The sequence below is a fragment of the Sus scrofa genome, chromosome 3 (genome assembly GCF_000003025.6).
Source record: "Sus scrofa isolate TJ Tabasco breed Duroc chromosome 3, Sscrofa11.1, whole genome shotgun sequence".
Classification (NCBI taxonomy): domain Eukaryota; kingdom Metazoa; phylum Chordata; class Mammalia; order Artiodactyla; family Suidae; genus Sus; species Sus scrofa.
In genome coordinates, this window is record NC_010445.4 from 37159209 (window position 1) to 37181053 (window position 21845).

Genomic DNA, 21845 nt, shown 5'->3' on the forward strand with positions numbered 1-21845 from the left:
TATATATGTATATATATATACATACATACATACATATATATATATATATACACACACACACACACACACACACAGAATGGAATACTACTCAGTCATAAAAAAGAATGAAATAATGCCATTTGCAGCAACATGGATGGAAATAGAGACTCTCATCCTGGGTGAAGTAAGTCAGAAAGAGAAAGACAAAAGCCATATGATATCACTTATATCTGGACTCTAATATACATCACAAATGAAACTTTTCACAGAAAAGAAAGTCATAGACTTGGAGAATAGACTTGTGGTTGCCAAGGGGGAGGGGGAGGGGGAGTGAGTGGGATGGATCAGGAGCTTGGGGTTAACGGATGTAAACTATTGCCTTTGGAATGGATTATCAATGAAATCCTGCAGTGTAGCACTGGGAACTATGTCTGGTCACTTATGATGGAGCATGATAATGTGAGAAAATAAAATGTGTACATGTATATGTAACTGGGTCAGCATGCTGTACAGTAGGAAAAAAATTATATTGGGGAAAGAACAATTTAAAAAAATAAAGTAATAAAATAAAAATAGGAAGGAGCCCTAAACAGACATTTCTCCGAAGAAGAAATACAAATGGCCAATGGGCACATGAAAAAATGTTTAACATCGCTAATTATTAGAGAAATACAAATCAAAACTGCAGTGAGGTACCACCTCACACTGGTCAGAATGGCCAACATTAAATAGAATACAAATAATAGATGCTGGAGAGGATGTAGAGAAAAGAGACTCCTCCTCCACTTTTGGTAGGAATGTAAGTCGGTAATACTACTATGGAAAACAGTATGGAAGTTCCCCAAAGGATAGAGTTACCATATGATCCAGCAATCCCACTCCTGGGATTTTGTCTGGATATATATCCAGACAAAACTATAATTCAGAAAGATACATGCACCCCTATGTTCACTGCAGCATTATTCACAATAGCCAAGACTCATGGAAGCAACCTAAAGGTCCATCAATAGATGAATGGATTAACAAGATGTGGTACAGACACAATGGAACACTAGTCAGCCATTTAAAAAAAAATCATGCCATTTGCAGCATGATCATCATATTAAGTGAAGACACAAATAGACAAATACCATATGATATCCCTTATACGTGGAATCTAAAAAATGACACAAAAGAATCCATATGTGAAAAGAAACGGACTCACAGACAGAGAAAAAACTTGCGGGTTGCCAAGGAAGGAGCTGGGGGAGGGATGGAGTGGGAGGTTGGGGTTAGCAGATGTAAACCATTACACATGAAAGGGATAATCAGCAAGCTCCTGCTGTAAAGCACGGAGTTCAATGCTCAACATCCTACGATAAACTATAATGGAACAGAATATTTAAAAAGAATGTGTGTGTGTGTGTGTGTGTGTGTGTGTGTGTGTGTGTGTAACTGAATTAATTTGCTATGTAGCAGGAATGAACACAACATTATAAATTAACTATACTCCAATTAAAAAAAAAAGAATGACCATTTTTAATTACTTGTATTTTAAGACCCTTATGTGCATGTGTCTGTGTCTTAGATCAGGTATGTGTTAGTTACTGCCCCAAAAAGTAGAATAAAATACTCCACACTATCAGTGGGAGTGGGAAGTGCCCTTAGAAAGGAATAGGATAAAGAGAAAGAGAATATTCATTTTTCTTCTACAAATTTCTCTGATCTTTTAATTTGCCTTACCGCAGCATGTGTTACTTCTGTGAATTTTTTTTTTTTTTTGCTTTTACTTTTTTCTTTTTTTTTTTTTTCTTTCTTTTTTTTTAAGGGCTGCACTCACGGCATATGGAAGTACCCAGGCTAAGGATCAGATCAGAGCTACAGCTGCTGGCCTCCACCACAACCACAGCAATGTGGGATCTGACCTGCATCTGCCACCTACACCAGAGCTCCTGGCAACGCTGGAACCTTAACCCACTGAGCGAGGCCAGGGATCAAACCAGCATCCTCATGGATACTAGTTGGATTCATTTCCACTGAGCCACAACGGGAACTCCTGTGATTTTTTTAAGTGGACAGTGGGGAGGATGGTGGGGAGAGAAGCAGGACCCCTGGCAAGTGGTTATGAAACAGATTCAAGAGAAGAGAGAAAAGGTCTGCACACCTGAGTGCCCAGAAAAATCTCCTGATCTGAGCGCAGAAATGGGACTTGTCAAACGCCACCCTCAACCCTACCAGGCATGAAATGCACGGAGAGTAATGACAGTGACTAGCCTGGGGACCCACCAACTGAAATTTAATAAGCGAGTGACCAACTCCATTGCTAAGCTCCAGGAAGAGCCAGGGTTTTTTTTCTTTTTCTTTTTCACTGAGAAGCTTAAGTGGAAGTGAAGATACTAATTTCATATTTCTGCTCCAACCAGCCAACTGAGATTGCCAACGTTGTGCTGAGATGCCAGCCGTGGGAAAGGCGAAATAAGCTTCATTCCCAGTGACTGCTGCTCCTAGAAATGATTCTTCTCGCTTTACACCAAATTATCTCTCAAGCCCTGATGATAGCAGAGAATATGGAGGAGATTAAAGCCTGTTCCGACCCAGCAGTGATCTGATACTCTGCCTTGAGGTCTTGCAGAGCGCAGTGCAGACAGATGAGGGCTGCAGCCAAGCATAAAGAGCATAAAGAATCTGAGCGACCCAGGGCAGGGCAGAAAAGCATGCTCTCGGGGAAATGACCCCTGCATCTAACTTAATCTTTTATGATGAATCTCCAATCATCAGCATTCCACAAGATCCCTCCTTGTCAAAAAGAAGTGTCTGCAATGCTGGTAGGAGCTGGTACCCAAATCGGCAAAGGTTTTAACCCTTCTTTACTCATTATTCTAAAACCTAAGTGTAACCCCCCTGTTTGGAACCCTCAATGGCTACCCAGCACCAAGAGACAGAGCATGAGCCAGACTTGTATATATGGTAACAACAACAACAACAGGCATTTATCTCTTATTCTGTGCCAGGCATTGTTCTAAGTATTCTACAAATAGTTATACCTCGTAATAATCCTATGAGGTGGGGACTGTCATTTCCTTGTTTTACAGATGAGAGAAATAAGGCACAGAGATGCTAAGTCATTCATCCAAGGTCACACAGCTTAAAAGTGGTAAAGCATTTTGATTCCAGTCTGTGTCTGCCTCTTGGTACCCCTATTTGCATGGTTAATTGGTATCTCAAACTTAACATGTCTTAAATGAAGTCTTGATATCTTCCCCGTTCTATCCTCTCCCTCTCCTGCCCACCCCCTAAAAAAAAAAAAAAAAATGTTTCTCCCTAAATCATCCTTATCTCAGGTAATGCCAACTCACTCCTTAGCTAGTCAGGCCCAAATCCTTAGAGGTATTCTTGACTCCTCTGTTATTGCCACACCACTCCACAACCAACCTATCAGGAAATCCCACCTCCAAAGTCTGCCTTCAAATTCATTCAGAGTTTTAATGGAATCTTACTCAGCCATAAAAAAGAACTAAATAATGCCATTTGCATCAACATGGTTGGATCCAGAGATTATCATACTAAGCGGAGTAAGCCAGACAGAAAGGCAAATATCATATGATATCACTTATATCTGGAATCTAATATACAATACAAATGAACTTATAGACATAGAGAGATAGACTTATGGTTGCCAAGGGGGACAGGGCATGGAGGGGATGAATTAAGAGTTTGGGATTAGCAGATACAATCTACTATATACGAAATAGATAAACAACAAAGTCCTACTGTACAGCACAGGGAACTTTATCCAGTCTCTTGGGATAGACCATGATGGAAGATAGTATGAGAAAGGGAGTGTGTGTGTGTGTGTGTGTGTGTGTGTGTGTGTGTGTGTGTGTTTGGGCCACTTTGCTGGACAGCAGAAACTGGCAAGGTATGCTAAGTTGACTATACTCTAATAACAAAAAATTTTAATACATTCAGAGTTTTACCACTGCTCACCATCTCCACTGGCCTAAGCCACCATCATCTCTCTCCTGGATTATGCTGCTGATCGTCTCTTCATTGATTTCTCTGCCCACCTATCACCTCACACAATTCTGAACCCCAAGTAGAAGTCCAACCAATTACAAGTTCCTCAGCAGCCTTTCAATCCTGCCCCCCTAGTCCTCGGCCCTTATTCTTTCCACTGCAGCCACACTAGCCCTGTTACCCTTCTTGAACATCACAGACGTGCCCCACCTCAGGGCCTTTGCACCTGCTTCTCTCTCTGCCTAGAATGTCTATTCCTGGCTATCAACACGTCTCACTACCTCATTGCCTCCATGTTTGGGAATCACCCTTTCTCATCCCTGATCATCCTGCTGATATGGAAACTGCTCAGCCCTGCAACCTACTTACGATCCACCTTCTCTGCTTAATTTTTCTCTAGAGCACCTATTACCGGGAATAGAACTTAACACAGAGTAGGTTCTATAAGAAATACATCTACTTACGATCCACCTTCTCTGCTTAATTTTTCTCTAGAGCACCTATTACCGGGAATAGAACTTAACACAGAGTAGGTTCTATAAGAAATACATCTACAATTGATGAATAAATAGAATACCACTTCTGACAGAAGATTTCATGTTTTTATAGGAGCTATTTTTAAAGTTAACTAAATTATGCACATTGCTTCACTCCAATAATAGAGATCCTTTAGTGATCTGAGTGTATAGCATTTTCTAAATTTATTTGACCTCAAAACTCTTTTGTCAGGTTAGTGCTTCTTGGAAAATTCTAAGCTGAAGGAATATAGGGGGAACTAGAAGGAGTAGTACAGTGAAAGCAAACAAATTCTGGTGAAGAAGGCAAAGAAATTTCCATTTATATTCCAGCCCCAACTCATTGACAACAATTTTCTAGAGTATTGCACTGGTGAGGATCCTGAAGATTTGACCAAAATAGAGGCTGGGATTGACTAGTGATGTCTGCACAGTGCACAGCACAACAGGATGGCATCACAGTATCTGCCTTCCCATGGAATTTGCTGACAAATCCAGGAGGATCAATGACGTGGGATTTCTCTTTTCTTCTGTGGCCATTATTTTCACAAGAAAAGAAAGTCACAAGAAATTTCTTGCAAGGGCAAGAAACATGGAGGAGAAACATTGAGTAAAATCTCACAGATCCCAACACCAGGCTTCTGAAGGCCGCTTTGTTTTGCTAACCAATGGAGTAAAACCTGGTCTTTAAAGAAGTCAAGAGAAATAGCTAGAGATGCAGGTTGAGGAGAAAAATAGCACCCCAGTGTTCGCCGCCAGCCCCCACCCTCCTTACCCCCCACAGAAGTAAGCACGCCCTTCCTCATCTCGGTGAACGACAGGAAGCAGGTGTTTTAGAGACTCCATGGGAAGAATCCCTGCCAGGGTTTCACTGCTCACAATCCAAGCCCCTGCAGTGCGGGGCTCAGAATAGGAAAGCTGGATTTCTCTTCCATACAAGCCCCAGATTCTGTAATCAAGCCCCAGATTCTGTAATCCAGTGTAGGAGACAGAACGGACCCCACAGAGACTCTCGCCCACTTGATCCCAGACTGATCCCATTAAACCAGCCTTTCTTGAGGCCACCAGTTCAGACTGCTCCATGCAGGGCAGTCATCTCTCACTCAGTCCCTGTCTATATGCCAGTCCATCTACAGATAGCACACAAGGTGCAGGTGGATTAAAACCTCCCTAGGAAAAGTAAAACTCCTCCAAATCAATAAGCCAAGATGGCTCACTGGAAAACAAGGGTGGGGGGAGGACATGAAGAAGCAAATTCATGAAACTAGATCCAAGTTGCCAACAACTGCATGAAAAGTTCAAACTCAAGGGGAACAGGGAAAACATGAATGAAAACATTTCTATATATTATTTCAGGAAAGACCCTTCATCTGCCTAACTTCCACCTGTCCTCCAAGTTGCAGCTGAAATTCCATGGAGATATTATTTTCTTCATAGTTCTCATCACCAGTTATGATGGACATATGTGTGCCTTTTAGAGTTTAATTTCTGTCTTCCCTACCAGCTCATGAACTCCATGAAGGGACCCATGTGTCTGATTTACTCACCACTATGTCCCCAAGACTTAGAAAAGTGTCTGGCAACAGTAGGTGCTCAATAAATATTTGTTCAATGAATGGAGCATCACTAGCTCTTAGCAGCAACTCTGGAATGGGATTTTGCATCCTGTTCGCATCACCAAGACAGACCGATCTCCCCTTGGAAAGTACATTGAGCAGAAGGGCAGAGCTGCTGCCTTCCACTTATACTGCCCCAAAGAGTAAGAGGCACAAGGGCTATTCCAAGCTCCCCCACCTATCCGGAAATAAATGCAAGGGGCCTACCTAACACCTTTCCACAGAAGTATCACTGGGGAGCCTGCTGATTTAATGTTCCTAAAAGGTGTAGCAGAGGATGCTGCCAAAGTGTAAATTCTCCCTAAACTTATGCCTTTAAATTCTACTGCACAGGAGCTGTCAGAAAGCAATATTTTGTGAGCTACAGATTCCAATAAAACTCACTCTGAGATGATGAAGGCTTCCTTGGTAGCCTAAGGGTTGATATATGAATAATCTGCCAGCATTATGCTGTGTCACTTAAATATTCCTTTGGAGATTTGTCAGAAGAAAATTTAAGTAAAATTAAAGTTCAAATGGAAATGAAAAATTAAGTTATGATCAAAACTATAATCTCATATTGGATTTTTTTTAAAGCTGTAGAGAAAAGTCCCATTTAAGATTTCCTATTTGGTATTTATGGATCCAAATGGAGGTATTCCCACTGTGCCTTGTTTAAAAGGCTGATATGCAGGGTTTGGGCCTCCCCCTTATTTAGATGCTGAACCTCGCTCCAGGGGAAAACAGCATCTATGGGCAATCCAATTTTAATCATTTTTGCTTTATTGGAATTTTCATAGGAGTCCAGGTACAAAAGATTCAGAATTAATCTAAGTCATAAACAAAGCAAAAATGGAGAGGAATGGAGTGAATGATACTTTAACACCTATAAGGCATGGTTCTTTTTTTTCCTAAAATATGCATCATGATATAGGATAGGGGAGGGAGCTTAAGCACTGCTTGGATTCCAGCCCCTCCAAGTCAGAAGAATGTCTGAAGTTTATCTAAAACACGAACAGCTTTTCCACAGAGTTTCAGAATGTTCCCTGACATTTATCAAACTGAGAGATGCAGCTATGATGGAAGGAGAGGTGACAGCAAGCAGAAGTCTAGAAGCCCCTGGAGAGAGACACAGCTTGACCATGAAGCTGAAATGCACACTCCAAAAGAGTCATATTTACAGCAGATTGAACCCTGTGGACTGCATGCATAGAATCCTCTGCCAGTGTGGCGCATGTGCTGCAGCCTGACAGCAAAGCCCAGAGAGAAGAGGGGTGATGTGCTGTGTGTGCCCTGTGCTGTATGGACCCATAATGCTGTGATGATCACATTAGTGCACCGTCCTTTCCAGTCTAGACCAACAGCCCCTCTGAGGATAAGCTCACGGTAGTTGGGGGTTCTGTTTGTTTTTGTTTTTTGCTTTTTAGGGCTGCACCTGTAGCATATGGAAGTTCCCAGGCTAGGGGTCAAATCAGAACTACCGCTGCCAGCCTACATACACCACAGCCACAGCAGTGTCAGATGACGAGCCGCATCTGTGACCTACATCACAGGTCACTGCAACACTGGATCCTTAACCCACTGAGAAGGACCAGGGATCGAACCCACATCCTCATGGATGCTACTCAGGTTTGTTTCCACTGAACTATGATGGGAACCCCAGTAGTTTTTTTCTTTTTTTAATTTTTTTATTGTTATTTCCCCAATATATTTTTTTCCTACTGTACAGCATGGTGACCCAGTTACACATTCACGTATACGTGCATTTTTCTCACATGATCATGCTCCATCATAAGTGACTAGACATAGTTCTCAGTGCTACACAGAAGGGTTTTTTCTGATCACAAATAATAAGGAGTTCCCATCGTGGCTCAGCAGAAACGAATCTGACTAGTATCCATGAGGAGGCAGGTTTGATCCCTGGCCTCGCTCGGTGGGTTAAGGATCCAGATTGCTGTGAGCTGTGGTGTACATCACAGATGTGGCTCATATCTGGCATTGCTGTGGCTGTGGGTAGGCCAGCAGCTACAGCTCCGATTCGACCCCTAGCCTGGGAACCTCCACATGCCATGAGTGGGCCCTAAATAATAATAATAATAATAATAATAAAGATGACGGAGTTCCCACTTTCCATGCTACCCAGACAGGGGTCCATACAGCGTTGTCCTTGATTCCCACTGTAACTTAAAGGGAAACTGTCACAATGTCCAGAGCCCTCAAAGTCCTGCAAATGAAAGAGGAGGAGGTCCTCAAATTCTTTGCAGCAGGAACCCACCTAGGTGACACCTTGACTTCCAAATGGAACAGTACATCTACAAAAGGAAAAGTGATGGCATCTACAGCATAAATCTGAAGAGAACCTGGGAGAAGCTTCGGTTGGCAGCTCCTGCCATTGTTGCCATTGAGAACCCAGCTGATGTCAGTGTCATATCCTCCAGGAATACTGGCCAGCGAGCTGTGCTGAAGTTTGCTGCTGCCACTAGCGTCACGCCTAGTGCTGGCCTCTTCACTCCTGGAACCTTCACTAACCAGACCCGGCAGCCTTCTGGAGCCAAGACTTCTGGTGGTTACTGACCCCAGGGCTGACCACCAGCATCTCACAGAGCCTCTTTCATTAACCTGCCTACCATTGCTCTGTGCAACGCAGACTCTCCTCTACATTACGTGGACATTGCCAGTCCATGCAGTAAGGGAGCTCACTCAGTGGGTCTGATGGGGTGGATGCTCACCTAGGAAGATCTGCATGTGCCTGGCACCATCTCTCATGAACACCCATGGGAGGTCATGCCTGATCTCTGCTTCTACAGAGATCCTGAAGAGACTGAAAAGGAAGAGCAGGCAGCAGCCGAGAAGGCTGTGACCAAGGAGGAATTTCAGGGTGAATGGTCTGCTCCACCTCCTGAGTTCACTGCTACTCAACCTGAGGTGGCAGACTGGTCCAAAGGCCCTCCATAAAGGTGCCCTCTATGCCCATCCGGCAGTTCCCTACTGAAGACTGGTCTGCAGCTGCCACTGCTCAGGCTACTGAATGGGTAGGAATAATCACTGAGGGGTCTTAAATTGTTCTTACACAAACTCTTTTTTTTTTTTTTTTTTTTTGTCTTTTTGCCTTTTCTAGGGCCACTCCCATGGCATATGGAGGTTCCCAGGCTAGGGGTTTAATCAGAGCTGTAGCCATCGGCCTACGCCAGAGGCACAGCAACGCAGGATGTGAGCCCCGTCTGCAACCTACACCACAGCTCATGGCAACGCCGGATCGTTAACCCACTGAGCAAGGTCAGGGATCGAACCTGCAACCTCATTGTTCCTAGTCAGATTCGTTAACCACTGCACCACGACAGGAACTCCAGATCTTTGCCGGGGGGAGAGGGGGGTGTTTTTTTTTTCTTTCTTTCTTTTTCTCTTTAGGGCCGCACCCACGGCATACGGAAGTTCCCAGGCTAGGAGCTGTAGCCGCCAGCCTACACCAGAGCCACAGCCACAGCCACACCAGATCCTTAATCCCGGAAGCGAGGCCAGGGATCAAACCTGCAACCTCATGGTTCCTAGTCGGATTCATTTCCACTGCACCACAATGGGAACTCCCCTTACACAAACTCCTATAATGGAAATTGGTGGATGGAAAATAAAACCGTTTCTAAAATTGAAAAAAAAAAAAAAAAGATGAGGGAGTTCCCTTGGGGCACTAATAATAAAGATTATTTTCTAATTTGAAGTTTTCTTATCAGCCAAAAGGACACTTCAAAGCACACAAAGAATACTAAAAAAAAAAAAATAATTGATTAACCCAAAAGAAAGTGGAAAAGGAGAAATGGAGGAACAAGGGACAGAAGACACAAATAAAAAATAAAGCCCAAGACAGCAGACTTAAATCCAACTATATCAGTAATTACATTGACTGTAAATGGCTTATACACTCCTTGTAAAAGGTACAGATTGAAAGATTGGACAAAGAAGCAAGATCAATTATATGCTACTTGTAAGAAATACAAGCAGAAGAGTAAAAAAGGATGTGCAAAATGGAAGCAAGAGTCATTTTGTAAAAAAATCTCCAAAGTAACATCCTATCATCTTTTCCACACTCTGTTAATTAAAAGTAATGCACAGGGTTCAGCAAAGACGAAAGTGATAGAAATTGCACAAGGGAGTGAAGACCAAGAGGCAGAGACAACTAGGAACCACTTTAGAGGCTGTCCCTCAAACAAATCTAGCAAGAAGGACCAAGAGGGAAAGAAGAGAAAACACAAAGTACCACCATCAGAAATTAAAGAGGTGATATCAGTAGAGATCATATCAACACTCAAAGGATAATCAGCGATGAAATGAACAACACTGTGTCAAATGAAATGGATAAATTCCTGGAAAGACACAGTACCAAAACTGAAAAAAAAGAAGAAATAGAAAATATGAATAGCCATATAGCTAGTAATCAAGTTGAATCCATAGTTTAATAGTTTCTCACAAAGAAAAGCCACAGTCTCAGATGTCTTCACTTATAAATTCTATCAAGTACTTATTAAATAAATAATGTAAACATACCCACACTCTTTGCAAAAATAAGAAGAGAGAACATTTCCAATTCATTTTATGAGGCCAGCCACATACAAACAGCAACAAAAACCACACACCAACATTCTTCATGAACACTGATATAAACATCCTTAATAAAATATTTGCAAATCAAATCCAGCAATATGTAAAAAATATAATACAACATGACAAAATGAGGTTTATCTCAGGAATACAAGGTTGGTTCAACACTCAAAAAGTAATTAGTAGGCGGAGTTCCCGTCATGGCGCAGTGGTTAACGAATCCGACGAGGAACCATGAGGTTGCGAGTTCGATCCCTGCCCTTGCTCAGTGGGTTAACGATCCGGCGTTGCCGTGAGCTGTGGTGTAGGTTGCAGACGCGGCTCGGATCCCACGTTGCTGTGGCTCTGGCGTAGGCTGGCGGCTACAGCTCCAATTCAACCCCTAGCCTGGGAACCTCCATATGCCATGCCTCGGGAGCGGCCCAAGAAATGACAAAAAGACAAAAAAAAAAAAAAAAAAAAAAGTAATTAGTGGGGAGGGGGAGGGAGTGGAATGGATGGGGAGCTTGGGGTTAATAGAAGCAAACTATTGCTTTTGGAATGGATTAGCAATGAAATCCTGCTGTGTAGCACTGAGAACTATGTTTAGTCACTTATGATGGAGCATGATAATGGGAGAAAAAAGAATGTATCCATGTATGTGTAACTGGGTCACCAGGCTGCACAGTAGGAAAAAAATCGTATTGGGGAAATAACAATTAAAAAAAATTTTAAGTAATTAGTGTAATTCATTACATTAAGAAGAAAAAGAAAAATCATGATTTTTCTCAATAGATGTAGGTAAAACACTTGATAAAATTTTAAAAAGGTCACCAATTTATGGCCTTTTTTAAAAAACCCTCAGCAAACTAAGAATAAAAGGAAACTTCCTCAATCTGATCAAGAGCATTATTTTAAAACTTATAGCAAACATCATATCCCTGATAAAACAATAAATGTGTTTCCCTTAAGAAATAAGTCAAGGATGTCCATTATTACTTATTCTACTCAACATATTATGGGAATTCACAGTTAGTACTACAAAGCAAGAAAAATAAAAAGCATAAAAATTACAAGAGAAAGAAGTAAAGTTCATTATTTGCAAATAACATGACTGTGTACATAGAAAAATCCTATGAAATCTACAAAAACCACCATAATTAATAAGTTTAGTTATATATCTAGATATAAGGTCAATACATAAAAATTAATTATTTTTTTGTCTTTTTAGGGCCACACCTGCGGCATATGGAGGTTCCCAGGCCAGGAGTCAAATCAGAGCTGTAGCCACTGGCCTACACCACAGCCCACAGCAACGCCAGATCCCCAACCTCCTTTCATCGAGGCCAAGGATCGAAACTATGCCCCCATGGATACCAGTCAGATTCATTTTCGCTGAGCCACGATGGGAACTCCAATTAAATTTTTATCTACCATTCCTGTGGTGGCTCAGCAGAAACAAATCTGACTAGCATCCATGAGGATGCAGGTTTGATCCCTGGCTTTGCTCAGTGGGTTGAAGATCCAGCACTGCGGTGAGCTGTGGTGTAGGTCACAGATGCAGCTCGGATCCCACACTGCTGTGGCTGTGGTGTAGGCCAGCGGCTACAGCTCCAGTTCGAGCCCTGGCCTGGGAACCTCTGTATGCCATGGGTGTGGCCCTCAAAAGGCAAAAAAAAAAAAAAAAAAAAAAAAAATTATATACGGCCAATGAACAATTGGAAAATAACATTTTTAAACAGTACCATTTAAAATATATCAATAGAATATATCAATAGGAGTTCCTGTTGTGGTACAGTGGAAACGAATCAGACTAGGAGCCATGAGGTTGCAGATTCAATATCTGGTCTTGCTCAGTGGGTTACGGATCCAGCGTTGCCCTGAGCTGTGATGTATGTTGCAGACACAGCTCGGATCTGGCATTGCTGTGGCTATGGCATAGGCTGGCAGCTATAGTTCCAATTAGACCCCTAGACTGGGAATCTCCATATGCCACGGGTATGGCCCTAAGAAGCAAAAAATAAAATAAAATAAAATAATAAATAAAATAGTATCAATAGACATCAAACAACCAGGAACAAATCTGAAAGAAAGATTAACAAAAAACTCTACACTGAAGATCACTTAGAGAAGACCAAAATAAAATGAATAGACATGATATGTTCCTGGATTAGAAGATGCAATATTATACTGTTATAACTAATATAATACTGTTAAAACAGCAGTCCTCCCTGAACCGATCTATAGATTAAAGGCAATCCCAAACAATCTCAAAAGAGTTTCTCAGGAAACTCAACACTCTGACTATAAAATGTATATGGAAATACAAGCAATATAAAATAGCCAAAACAATCTTGAGAAAGGGGAACAAGATTGGAAGGCTTACACATCCTGAATTCCAGACTTACTATAAAGCCATATAACCAAGATAGTGTGGTATCGTCATAAGGATGGAAAATAGATCAATGGAACAAATACAAGAATTCAAGAATAGACCCACACATATATGGTCAATTGATACTTTTTACAAAGATACCAAATCAATTCAATGAGGAGAGAAATACTTTCTTAACTAATGGCAGAACAACCAACTAGACCTCCACCTGAGAATTAAAGAAACTTTGACCTCTACTTCAAACTGTGCATGAAAATTAATTTGAGATGGATCAGAGATTTAAACACAAAGTTGAAACCATAAAACTTCTATGAAAAAAACACAGGAGAATATTCTTGCAACCTTGGGGTTAACAAAGTTTCTTAGGCAAACACAAAAAGCCCTGACCAAATAAAGAAAAAAAAAATGATAAACTGAAATTCATCAAAATTTTAAGTAGCTTCTCATCACAGAACACCATTAAGAAAATGGCAAGGCAGGAGTTCCCGTCGTGGCTCAGTGGTTAACAAGTCTGACTGGGAACAATGAGGTTGTGGGTTCGATCCCTGGCCTTGCTCAGTGGGTTAAGGATCTGGCGTTGCCATGAGCTGTGGTGTAGGTCGCAGATGCGGCTCGGATCCTGCATTGCTGTGGCTGTAGCGTAGGCTGACAGCTGTAATTCTGATTCGACCCCTAGCCTGGGAACATCCATATGCCACGGGTGCAGCCCTGAAAAGCAAGCAAATAAATAAATAATGACAACAGCAGATGACAATATGGAACAACTGGGATTCTCCTTTGTTGCTTATAAGGATGTAAAATGGTACAGCCACTTCGGAAAACACTTTGGCAGGTTTTGGTTTTTTTTTTCCACAAAGTTAACTACACACCTACCCTATGACCCAGCAATTCCACTCCTAAGTATTTACTGAAGAGAGTAAAAATATATGTCCGCATGAAGATTTGCAAGTAATTGTTCACAAGAGCATTCTTCGGAATAACAAAAAAACTGGAAACCAATGCCCATCTAGTGGTGGATGAGTAAACAAATTATGGACTATTCATATAATGGATTACTACTCACCAATAAAAGATTAAAAAGGGAAGAAACTACTGTTACACACAATTCTGGATCAATCTCTACAACATTTTGTCTGGGGGGAAAGTGAGGCAAAAGGGAGAACGTGATTCCATTTATATGAAGCCCCCAAACTCGCAAACTGAATCTAGGATGTTGGAGACCAGAATATCAATTGCCCCTAGGAGGTGATGGGAGGTGATCAGGGTCATTGGGGAGCTTTCTGGGGCTAAGGAAATATTCTACATCTTGTTGGCATGATGGTTACATGGATGTACACAACCGTCAAAACTCACCAAATTGAACACTTAAGATCTGTGCATTTTATTGTATGTTGTTTGAAAATCAAGGAGAACACACAACTCCAGATTTCTCAAACAGTGCAGCCTGCACTCTGCAGAACACTGGATTTTTCAATACTCTTAGTGTCATTTTCATTTCTTTTATGTCTCTTGATTTCTGAGTTTCTTCCAACCAGCCAACCCCTGGCATGCCATGTAACCTTCCTGAAAGTTTCCACCTACACTGTGTAGGACCAAACTCTCACATATCAGTAACAAAAGTCTTTACTTTGGAGCACTCTAGAAATCCAATGCTAGCATTTTGAGATGTATTTATTGCTCACACTCCCCCAAGATTTGACCTTACTATTACTTCAAAAATTAAACACACTGCCTGTGTTACACTTCTCACTACCAGCTGCCTATGGTATATTTTGTTTGAATCACACAATATTTTTTTATTTGAGCCAACAGGCATATTTAGACATTTTCACAGAAAAATCCAGACTTATTTAAATCATCTAGTAAATCCAGCTATAATCAACTGGTGCTAAAATATGGCAGCCCTCTTTTCAAAACTTTTTTTACTTCGATACATTTCTTTTTAAAGGACTCATTTGCTGCAACCGCCTACAAAAAGTAAAGTCAATGGCAGTGCAACAATATTATCCAGTTCTACCTGGATACTGTTGGCTACAGAAGGGTCTGAAGTAGACCCTGCTCTTCATGTTTAAAAGGGAGAATATAAAGTGCTTAACAAAACATTTTAGCACCTCTAGCTGTGTTCTTGACGGTCATAAAGATGAGAGAATTAAAATGTAAATAACCTTATCACAATGTAACTGAACCACTGTTTAATGCCAAGTCTGTGTAGCACCCAGTCAGCCCTTGGTCCACCTAAAATCTCTTTGTATGCAAATACGAACTTCAGTCCCAAAATAGAAACACTATCTCAAGTCTAAATTCCCCCACTGCACTCTGATGTATCAATAGGAGATACATCTCATTGATTTTTACATCCCTGGAACCAAGCACAACATCTGGCCCAGCACATTAACAGATTTTTTTCATCAAATGGACTCAATGGGCACTGGATATATAAACATCTCTCAAACGGGAACCTGGAATGCAGGGGAGAGGCAGACTTTTAAAACAGGAAGGAAGCTCCCTCCCGTTCTTTCAGTGAAGAACTCAAAGTAGAGAAGAGAACAAAGTTACAGACCCCACCAGGGACAGAGACCCTCAGAGATACCTTGAACTCAGGTAAAGATGCTGCTGCCTTTTTTTTTTTTTTTTTTTTTTTTTTTTGCCACGTGCTCAGCCTGCGGAAGATCCAGGGCCAGGGATCAAATCCTCGCCACAGCAGCAACCTAAGCCACCAGAGAACTCTGAGATGCTGCTTTTTATAAAATGTCACCTTCAACTAAAAGCCCATGTTCCAGACAAGTCAAACTGGGAAACAAATATAGGATCCAGGGTTAGCTCTCCACGGTGGGATGAAGGAGGTCCTGTGAGAACAGCATAGGAAGATCTCAGAAGGAACTTTGGGGCCATAGAGGGAGGTGCCTGACACATCCTGGAGACCCAAGACCACTGGTAACAATCTGATAATGTTAATACAGATAATCGTGATGCTGATAATAATGACAGTGAAGTGAATATTTATTAAGCTTTTACTCTGTAGCAAGCTTTTCATGCATCCTCTCATTTAATCTTCACTATAACCCTGGGAGGTAGGGAGCATAGTTATCTCCATTTCATATTTGGAAAACAATGGCAGATTCCCACCTGCTGGCTTTTGTATATTTGTGTAGTGTGTCCCCTTGCCTGTGGGTGGGAACTGTGACCTGCTTCTAACCACTAGAATATGGCTAAAGGGATGTTTTATTGTTAGATAAGATCATAAATCTATCTCACTAAGAGACTTTTCAGTTGACCGCCTTTGGAGAAGCCAGCTGCCATGTTGTAAGCTACCAGCACGCAGAGACCCACGTGGCAAGGAGCTGTCGGTTGGCAACAACCAATGAAAAATTGAGGACCTAAGTCTGGCAGCTTGCAATGCTGCCAACAATCATGTGCACTTGGAAGCTGACCCATCACCACTGGAGCTTCCAGATGAGTGTGCAGCCCAGCCAACATCTTGCATGGCAGCTTTGTAAGACCCAGACCAAAGGACCCATTCAAGCCCCCACCCTGGATCCCTGACCCACAGAAACCACCCTAACAAATGAGTGTTATTTTTTTGAGAGAAGTTCCCAGTCCAGAGATTGAACCCATACCAAAGCAGTGACCTGACCCACAGCAGTGACAACACCAGATTCTTAACCCACTTAGCCACCAGGGAATTTCAAACATGTATTGTTTTAAAGCCACTACGTTTGCAGTAATAGAGTTACACAACCATAGACAATGAATATATAAACAGGCTTATGTACTTGACAGAACTAAGAAGGATGTCGAACTTGGGCTTGAACCTGATTTCAGAGTTGTGTTCTCAGGCTCCTCAGGGAGAGCCAGCCTGGGAGGAAGGGATGCTGGGCTGTGATCACTCTCCTCTCTCTGCCCAGGAGTCAAACACATGAGCCCTACCGACAATGCCACATGCATTTTTGACGAGTGAGGGAACGTTGCAGGCTGTGCTGCTTCACTGAGAGTCCATAAGAGAGGGAACACTTGTGTCTTGTTCACACCAGGTCCGCAGGACAGTGACCTAGTAGCTGACACATGGAGGGGTGAACAGTGGGGAAACCCAAGAGTTTGTGGAAGAAGTTCTCAGATCATTGTGCCGTAGCAGTTGCCTGGTTTGGTGCTGGTGAAATGGGTACTGTCCCCTACGTACAGCCCCACTCCTGAGATTCTGACTTGGTAAGTCAGAGTTGGATCCAGAGAAGATACACAGTTAGCAAAGATCCTGGTGTATTCAGTGCAGTTGGTCTTTAGACTGCAGTGTACAAGTTACCCCCAAATGTGAAGGAAAATGAAAAGGCGATTCCAGGAAGAGAGATTGAAGCAGGAGTTCTCGGCCCATGCTGCACATTAGAACTACCTGGGAGCTTTTAAAATCCAAATCCAGGCTCCACTTCCTGGACCAATTACTTTAGAACCTCTGGAGGGGGGAGTTCCCGTCGTGGCGCAGTGGTTAACGAATCCGACTAGGAACCATGAGGTTGCGGGTTCGGTCCCTGCCCTTGCTCAGTGGGTTAACGATCCAGCGTTGCCGTGAGCTGTGGTGTAGGTTGCAGACGCGGCTCGGATCCCGCGTTGCTGTGGCTCTGGCGTAGGCCAGTGGCTACAGCTCCGATTCGACCCCTAGCCTGGGAACCTCCATATGCCACGGGAGCGGCCCAAAGAAATAGCAAAAAGACAAAAAAAAAAAAAAAAAAAAAACCTCTGGAGGTAGAACACAAGCAGCATTATTTTTTTTTAATTGGGGTAAAATGTATATAAAATAAAAGTCGCCATTTTAAAGTGTACAGACAATTCATATCATTTGGTACGTTCAGAGTGTTATTCAACCACCACGTCTATCAAGCTCCAAAACATTCTCACCCTGTCAGAAGGAAACCTTACACCCATTAGCAGTCACTTCACCTTCCCTCCAGCTAAACTGCTTTCTGTCTCAATGGGTCTGCCTACATCAGATATTTCATATAAATGGGCTCACAAAATATATACAATAGCCAAAAGGTGGAAACAGCCCAGATGTCCATCAGTGGATGAGTGGACAAACCAAATGTGGTCTGTCATTATGATGGAACATTATACAGCCATAAAAAAGAATGAAGTACTAGAGTTCCCGCTGTGGCACAGTGGGTTAAGAATCCAACTGCAGGAGTTCTCGTCATGGCTCAGCAGGTTAAGAACCCAACTAGTATCCATGAGGATGTGGGTTCAATCCCTGGCCTTGCTCAGTGGGTTAAAGGATCCAGCACTGCCGCGAGCTGCAGTGTAGGTCACAGATGCGTCTTGGATCCAGTGTTTCTCTGGCTCCGGCACAGGCTGGCAGCTGCAGCTCTGATTTGACCCCTCGCCTGGGAACTTCCATATGCCACAAGTGTGGCCATTAAAAAAATAATAAAGCAACTATAGCAGCTTGTGTTGCTGCAGAGGCTCGAGTTCAACCCCCTGCCCAGCACCATGGGTTAAAGGATTAGCATCACCACAGCTGTAGCATAGGTCACAGCTGCAGCTCGGATTCAATCTCTGTCCCAGAAACTTCCACATGCCTCAGGTGCAGCCATAAAAAAAAAAAAAAAAAAAAAAAAAAAAAAAAAAAAAAAAAAAAAGAAAGAAAAAGAAAAAAGAATAGAGTACCAGTGTACACTACAACGTGGATGAACCATGAAAACACTACACAGAGTGAACAGACATCAATATTTTTTTTAATCTCCCAGGAGATTCCAAGGTACAGCCAAGGTGGAGACCCATTGGTCTAAGCAATGGACAGAGCTCAGGCTGAATGAAATGAGGTAGTCAGGGGAGGGAAGCCCATTTCATTGAGGATGCCCAGCTATGCCCGGCTGCTGCCAGGATGGGGGTGAGGTGTGACAATGGAAGCCCCAATCTGAGGGTATGGGGACACTTTTTAGCTACTTTGTGTCCTCAGCCAGTTGATAGGTTTCATGAGTTCTCCAGCTCTAGGACACAGGAGGACAAGGAATCCAGTGAGAGGGTGTCGGCAAGAAAATCCATGCTGTTTTCCCTTGGGGTACGCAGGGACCAGCCTTGATTCCAGCCATAGGCCCAACCCAGCTTTCCAAATTCCTTCTGAAATTTGACTTTCCACTTACGGAACACCCAAAACCCTGCCCCAAGGTCAAAGTGGGACACCTCAGAGTCCACATAAGAGGCACGAGCTTCTGAAGACAACTCTGATGCACATGTGCAGCTAGAATCACCCAGCTGCCTTCCCTTCCCCATCAGGGGACGTGACGGGGTTGGCGCTCCAGAGACGATTTGCATTGGAGTTTTACGGAAAATACGGTCACGTCCCTCACAGCCCACGCTGGAGCAGCGGCTTGATAACACGGCTGAGTGTTAGCGCAGGCTTGCCACGGCAAGATCAAACCTGAGAAAACCAGCAGCAAGCTCCCAGCAACATTTCTGCCAAATGATGTGGGGAAGAAAACAGCAGAGGTGCCCGTTTAATACTGCCTTCTCGGCATGAAGGGGTTCGGCTGGCCACGCCAAATGTGCTCATTGCTGGGGCCTTTCCAGTCAAAGCAAGTCCAGCGTGGACTGTCCTCCCATAGCCGACCAGAAGGGGACTTAGACCAGTATAACACCAGCGCAGATCTGAATAGATTTAACTCCCCCACATCAATCCAGATTATTTTAATATGCTTCCTCGGGAGCATTCCATATCTCTTACAAAGGCAAATGAACATCTCTCTGTGATGAATTAAAACAAAGAAGTAATAAATTGGGGACACAGGGTGGGGGTGGGAGTTGCTGGCGGTACTGGAACACACTGCAAATGGCATTTCCAAGTCTAGACTTTCCATCATAAGTGCCAACACTCCTGTTTGCAGAGATCCCAGGGCTTCTCAGACTCGAACACCCACTGAGCAGTTCATCTCAAGCTTTTTCTCTAGACCTCCAGCCCACTCAACCCACCTTCAGTGGCCAAGTCCTGTTGCGTTTACCTCCTAAATCTTTCTGGAATTCATTCACTGCTCAGCCACCCTCTGACATCATCATAAATCAAGCCATGGTCTCTGGCTATTTGATTATGAACACCTCCGGACACGTCTCCCCATGTCTCCTTCTCCTGCTGCAATCTGGACTCCACACAGAGACCACAGGAGTATCTTCAGAATGGCCATCCAAACAGGTCACTCCCTTCTGACAGCTCCCCACACAAGCTCACCTTTACTGAGCATGATTATCTTGTTTCATCCTACGACAGACAGCCCTTTATTTCACCAACACGCATCAAGCAAGGTGCCCAAGGTGACACAGTATGTGGTTCCAGTGCCTTCACAGGAGACCCCTGTGAGTCAGCCTCTCCCTCCTCCAGCTCCATCGCCTCATACTCTCCCTGACCTTGCAGGCCCCAGCCACAAGAACCTCTTTGACGTCCCTCAAATGTGCTGTACTCCTTTTGACCTCGGGGTCTTCGCATGTGCTGTACCTCACCCCAAAATGCTGTTCCCAACCTTTCTTGCCTGGTTAACACATATCCCCCCTCCAGGTCTCCCCTTAAGTGTCATCTCATCAGGGGAAGACTTTTTTTTTTAATATAACAGCTTTGTTGAAATATAATTCACATACCATACAACTCATCCATGTAAGGTATACAATTCAATGGCGTTTAGTATATTCACAGAGTTGGGTAACTACCACCACAATTTTAGAACATACTCATCCCCCTAAAAAGACACCCTGTATCCATTAGCAGTCATCTCCCATTTCCCTTACTCTCAGCCCCTGGCAATGACTATCTACTTTCTGCTCCTAAGGATTTGCCCATTGTAGATGATACATATAAACAGAGCCCTACAATATGTGGCCTTTTGCGTCTGGCTCCTCTCACTGAACATCTTTTTTTTTTTTTTTTAAGGGCTGCACACACAGCATATCGAAGTTCCCAGGCTAGGGGTCGAATCAGAGCTACAGCTGCCAGCCTACACCACAGCTCACAGCAATGCCAGATCCTTAACCCACCGAGCAAAGCCAGGGACCGAACCCTCATCCTCGTGGATGCTAGTCGGTTTCATTAACCACTGAGCCACAACGGTAACTCCCCCACTTCTAGCATATCTCGATTCGTACTCACCTCACTTCACTATTATAACTTCCTGCTATTATAAAAGGAAGTAAGGAGTTCCCATCATGGCTCAGCAGAAACGAATCTGACTAGCATCCATGAGGACACAGGTTTGATCCCTGGCCTCACTTAGTGGGTTAAACTATCCGGCGTTGCTGTAAGCTGTGGTGTAGGTTGCAGACATGGCTCAGATCTGGCATTGCTGTGGCTGTGGTGTAGGATGACAGCTGCAGCTCCGATTCTACCCCTAGCCTGGGAACTTTCACATGCCATGGGTGTGGCCCTAAAAAGACAAAACGAAATAAAACAAAATAAAATAAAATGAAGTAGTTCAGTGACCCCATGTGGCTGTGGCTACCGTACTGGAAGGTGCATCCCTAAACTGTCCACTCCCTGAAGGCAGGAACCCTGCCTGCTTTTGCCCATCATCAGACCCTCAGTCCCCACTACAATGTCTAGGATGAAACAGGCATCCGTGCATACCTGCTGAATACCAAATAGGTGAATCCATCCCAACTTTCCCTCCCCCAAAAATCACCTCAAAGGTTCAACATTCAACACCTGGTCTTTTCCAGCAACTTGTATGTATTAAGAAAAGGCACTGAGATGTGGGGCTGCTGTAAGCAGAACAGACCTCCCTACTGTGAGCCCAAGGACCTTCTGCTCTTCTGGTTTCCACCATTTTT

The 21845-nt window shown here is 43.2% G+C and overlaps 1 protein-coding gene and 1 pseudogene across 6 annotated transcripts in view; one reads left to right on the forward strand and one right to left on the reverse strand.

The window, feature by feature from the left end:
- Positions 1-21845, reverse strand: part of RBFOX1 (RNA binding protein, fox-1 homolog 1) — a 2271070-nt gene that overhangs the window by 2220506 nt on the left and 28719 nt on the right. The gene's annotated exons all lie outside the window — the stretch shown is intronic.
- Positions 8197-9144, forward strand: LOC102164962 (annotated as a pseudogene).